Source organism: Hyalella azteca, unplaced genomic scaffold, assembly GCF_000764305.2.
Source record: "Hyalella azteca isolate HAZT.00-mixed unplaced genomic scaffold, Hazt_2.0.2 contig15683, whole genome shotgun sequence".
NCBI classification, from domain to species: domain Eukaryota; kingdom Metazoa; phylum Arthropoda; class Malacostraca; order Amphipoda; family Hyalellidae; genus Hyalella; species Hyalella azteca.
In genome coordinates, this window is record NW_025945525.1 from 51,952 (window position 1) to 57,951 (window position 6,000).

Below are 6,000 nucleotides of genomic sequence, written 5' to 3' on the forward strand. Positions count from 1 at the left end.
CAGTGTGTTGTTGTACGGTAAACATTTAACATACGGAGTGAAGATATTGTTAGGCTCTTGCGCTACGGTCTAACATAGTGGGCTGGAAATTTCCTACTATTTGCCGTTAAACTGCTAAGATCAAGCATGACCAACTGTGAAACGGGCGTTACATTGCTGGTAGCAGTCAGTTAAGTTGCTTATTCCGACTGGCATATTAGTTCCTCTCTCATAGGATTTTAACTCCAACGCAAGGGTGAGTTGTTACATGCGATAGTGTTGAAATTCTAATGCATTGTGTGAAATACCATGATGTCGGTGAACATATAATTGATTTGTCATGCTTAGGTATTTATTCTCTGTTTTTAGAATTTAGGCGCTTAATCTCAAAACTCATAGCTCCAGCACTCTCTTCATGTATTAGATTTGTCATAGCTCTCTTTCATGTCCGATTAGCTAGTATTTGTTTCAGAGAAACCTGTTTGATAATTGTTTTGGTTTCTTTTTTCGTATTCGTTACCCGTTCTGATTCGTCACTTCAGTAGTCTGTATCACTTCAGTAGTCTGTATCAGTTTACTTTTGTCACATTAACTCAAGCTTGTCCTTGGCGTCTCAAAATCCCGTCCAGCACAAGCCTTGCTTAACGAGCCACTAGGTAGTGTCTAATTTCCCAGTCGTTGAGAGGCTTGACGAGAGGACCCTCCGAACTTTCGAGGTGACATGTCTACTAATCTGAATATCCGGGGATATTTCGTCACATGTGGCAACCAGTTATTGTAGGCAAAGTGGGGATTCAGAACCGTTTGTAGTCAGGCAAAGTTGGAGGAATGAGTGATTGGGGTTCTGACAGGCACGGGGGTGCTGCCGTAGGCCAAAAATTTTACTCTTAAATAAGCCCCAGAGCCAACGCCCTGCTTCAACATGCATTAACTTTACTTACCTCAGAGCTAGAAGCTGCAGACTACGCTTGAACTCCGAAATCCAGACAAGAGAAACACCGGCAAAAGTTAATAGCGCCGTAGGTCTCCAGCCAATGCGTAACCATGCGCGCTCATAAGCAGGCAGTTCCTCTTTCGGCTGTACCTACTCCGGCCTAGCCTCTTCAGGCCTAACCTATTCACGCTGTACCTGTTCACAACCTTCTTGCAGGCAATGATTGGCTCTATTAGCACATTTGGACTACCTTTCTAACTTTCTGCAGCTAATTAGGTTAGATCCGGTCAGATTTGTTTTGGGTGGGAAAATGTTGCAACTTGTTTAAGTTAGTCCTGAAGAGGTTAGGCCGGAAGAGGTTTGGCCAGATGCAGTATGGCGATGCTTATCTTTAGCAAGCATATTTTGTGGCTGTGGACATCCGGCGTTATGGCTTTGAGCTCTTGACTTCATAGGCTGTTATGCCCTCTAGCGTTCTTACCTACGGAAAGAAATAGTATGAACTACGTGTGAAGTTTGGCAAAGCTTGGTTCCCACATGCTCCCCACAGGCGCTATCAATTATTCGATGACAGATGGTTTTGTATGTTGGTAGTAAGGTTTCTAAGTCATGTCCATATGATGTTCCTGAGAGGATTGTTATATTTTGCTTTTTGTGGATGGTGCTGTTGTGGTTTTGTGTTGGTGGTGAAAGTAAACATGGAATCAAGGGTTAGGCCAATGATTTTTGGATTGTGTTCAGTCAGAAGAGGTTGGCTATTAACTTCCACTTGAGGGTGGCAGTAGTACCGGGCCATGTGCGTTGTTCTGAGGGTGTTTGTCTATTTGGTTGTTGGGACTTCCAAGTTTTGGCAAATAAAAGATTGGGACATTGCCTGCTGTCAAAGTATCACAATACATTGGCAAAACCATAGCCGTATTGGAAATCAGCTTCCAAGTTTAAAATATATGTATCTGAAATAATATGAAAATAATATATCTAACTTTTCTATGAATACAAATTTGCATTGCAATTATTCGTGTTTGTATTTGCAATGCCAAAAACTATGCCTTAATTTTAGACCAGGGAATATTATGTCACTTATTTGCTCTGACCAAATAATGCAGAGGAATTATTTTATGAACCAGAACAGACTAGGCAAAAATTCCCAAACTTTTGTACAATTTTCATTTCTTTGCAATAACATGAGTGTTTTACTGAAGGATCAAACTTGAAAGTCAACTGTTTAATGTGACTGTTATTAATATGAGAGATTGTTTTACTTTGCTTTTCTATCACTAGTTTGGCGAAGGTGGGGCAGCACTGGCATCAGGAGATGCTGCTGGTGACGTTGACGACTCTGGGGCTCTCAGCTCCAAGCAACACATGGAAAAATCATTTAGGTTCCCTGACAATGAACAATTAGGCACCTCTCATCTTCTCTCACGACATCCTAAAAGAAATGCACAGAAATACTGTGGAAGTAAATATGCTAATGATTGCAAAGAAGTCTTGCACAAACATTGCCTTTCTAAGCGTTCATCAACAAAGAAGTTTTGTTGCTCCAAGTGTGATTATGCTTGCACCACAAAAGGGCATTTGAAAATACATTTTCTTCGCAAGCATTCAACAGAAAGACCTTTTCAGTGCTCTGAGTGTGATTATTCTTGCACCACAAAGTGGGACTTGAAAAGTCATTTTTTCCATAAGCATTCTACAGAGAAAACTGTTCAGTGCTCTCAGTGTGATTATGCTTGCACCACAAAAGTCGACTTGAAAAGACATTTTCTTTACAAACATTCAACAGAAAAAGCCCTTCAGTGCTCCGAGTGTGATTTTGTTTGTATCAAAAAAGAAAACTTGAAAACGCATTTTGTTTTCAAACATTCGACAGAAAAACCTCATCAGTGCTTCGAGTGTGATTATGCTTGCACCACAAAAGGGAACTTGAAAAGGCATTTCCATTACAAACATTCAACAGAAAAACCCTTTCATTGCTCCAAGTGTGATTATGTTTGTGCCGAAAAAGGGAACTTGAAAACACATTTTCTTTACAAACATTCAACAGAAAAACCCCTTCAGTGCTCCGAGTGTGATTATGTTTGTATCCAAAAAGGGAATTTGAAAAGACATATTCTTAACAGACATTCTACAGAAAAACCTATTCAGTGTTCTATGTGCAAATATGCATGCACTACAACATGGGGCTTGAAAAAACATTTTCGTCGGAAGCATTCGACAGGAATTGCCCCTGCTGTACTTCAGGTGTGATGAAATATGGGGCAAAAATGCGTGTTTGGGCAGCGTCTACACCACAGGCTCCATCATAAACTGCTTCAGTTCAGTTCAGTTAGTTTCAGTAAGTGTAGAGATGCATGTGGATGTAATGAGCTCGGTACAGGAATCACTTTCAGAGCAGGGTTGGCAATGATTGAATCAAACTGATTAAATCACTTGATTTTTTTATAAAATTTTCATGTTTTTTTTTATTTTTTCGATTTTTTATCATTTCTTCATTTTTTATAGACTAAAATATATTGAGTGGCAGTCTTTAATATATTTTGAGGTAATGTTATTCATGGTTTAGTATAAATGTACTATGACAAATTTGAATATAAACCTGTTGCCTTTTGTGTGTATTACATTCAAATGAATTGTATGTTTTTGGTACAGAGGCATCAAGACGATCAAGTGTTGCAATACATTGTACATTGTGCCAGCAGCTGAGCTAATTCTTAAAAGGCTATAAGTTGTCTTTAACTATTTGACTATTTGTTATATATGAATTACAATTTAAATGTGTTAGCTAGGTCATATATTGAGATGTAGAAATTGTATTGACCTATTAAGCTCTACCCTAATTTTCCACCCTAATATGAGTATTCTAATTAAAATATTTAATTTCAATCTTTAAATATGTGAATTTAAAACTAGAAACAAAATAATTACAATTATAAAACTATATATATAAAATAATTAAATGCAGTGAATGGAAATAAAATGTTTGAATTGTGCACATGTTTATGCTTTTCAACATGTCTCGTTTCAAGTCGTTTGAGGTTTGTTTGGTTGACGTTCAGTTTATGTTTAGTATTGGTTAATTGGTCTGAATCAAATCAAATGGGAACACCGTCAGACACTAGGTACTAGTCGGTGTGTTTAGAGGGTAGAGTCTGGTAGATTTATTGGACATAAAATTAGTAGATCTATTGATAGTGTTGTGCACTGTGCTATCAGCCACCTATCTGATATGTGACTCTTTAATGTTTAGAAGATCCTCATTCCTGAAGTGTTTTTGTATATTGAAGCCAGTTAAATGGTCAACATTAAGCTCGTTACCTTGCTCCATACAAACTTTACAAATCTAATGAATAGACTTATCAATAATTGTTCACCCAAAAGTCCCAAAGTGGTAAACCTCACCTTGGCCTGTTGGTCATTCTTGAAGGCCATAACTGCCCTTCTTAGCCAGCCATATACTGTTATTATTAGTAGGCTAATTGCAAAAAAAAAAACATTTCAAAAAGACAAAAAAAGCTGGGAAAACAAAAAAAAATTAAAAAATCATTAAAAAATAAAAAAAATCACTGATTCTTCATTTATTTTGATTTTTTTAATAAAATCCAAAAAATCACCAACTCTGATTCAGAGCATTTGAACTTGAAAGTCAACAGTTTTCTGTAGCTTCTACTAAATTGGAGATTGTTAGTTTAGTTTGGTGATGGTGGGTCAGCACTGGCACAGCCCATCACCGAACGAAGCCTCGCACTTGTTGGGGATTGAATGATACTTTATTGGAATATCAGCTACATTTCTCTCGAAGCCTTTTTGAGGAGCTGGAAGATATCGGTAGTGTGACAGTCGGAGTCGTGCTCCTAGAGGTAACTGTGTTGCAGTTTCCCCCAGGTTTACTGACTGACGGTAGCTAACTTTACTGACGGTTTTCTGACAGCAGAATACACTCTTATATTGCTGCACCATAGTTAGTCCACGAGTTGTTCAGTGACCGTGCATAACATGTGATGGCATCAGTTTGTTAAACTCCATAATTCATATAGGTGTCGACGTTTGTTTAACGTATTTTCGGTAAGCTTTTCTGAATGATGCTAAACTGGCGTGAGCGAATTGATGTCATAAGTTATTAGATAAGTAATTGTATTTTTGCAAGTTTTTTATTTCTAGAGACAGTATTGTTCATAAATATACGGCACTCTGTGCTGAATTTTGGTGCTTTAGGACCGATTTATTTATTTCGGTTGCTTGAAGTTGAAACAAAATATACTCTTTACCTAAAACGGCTGTTATTCCACCCCTAAAACTGGGCGGCACTATCGTTGTACACTACCAGATATCCAGGAATGAGGTTAAGACCAACCTAACAACCCAGCGGTTGTCCTCCTGCTTCTCATGCAACCAACACATTCGTTGCAGTCGGGATGCCTGCTTCTAATACAGGGTCCTCGTTTCTTGATTTTATTTGGTTAAATCTTTTTTTTTTTTGCTTAACCAGGCGTTGCTTGGTGTAGTTATCGGCCGAAGTTTAAGAATCTGGCTATCCCGAGTCCCGCTAAAATAAAATATCCAGAAATATAATATCAAATATTCAGAATAAAGTGATTTTTGAAGAATAGTAGGAGAACATGGTACAAACTAGGGAGATGTTTGATGATTGCTGGGCCAGAAGTCCCGACTAGAGTGGCAGGGCAGCGAGGTGTTGCAGGCCAGAAGTCCCGACGAGATCGGCAGGACAGCGAGGTGTTGCAGGCCAGAAGTCCCGGCGAGATCGGCAGGAGGACAGCGAGATGTTGCAGGCCAGAAGTCCCGACGAGATCGGCAGGACAGCGAGGTGTTGCAGGCCAGAAGTCCCGACGAGAGTGGCAAGGCAGCGAGGTGTTGCAGGCCAGAAGTCCCGACGAGAGTGGAAGGGCAGCGAGATGTTGCAGGCCAGAAGTCCCGCCGAGATCGGCAGGACAGCGAGGTGTTGCAGGCCAGAAGTCCCGACGAGATCGGCAGGACAGCGAGGTGTTGCAGGCCAGAAGTCCCGACGAGATCGGCAGGACAGCGAGATGTTGCAGGCCAGAAGTCCCGACGAGATCGGCAGGACAGCG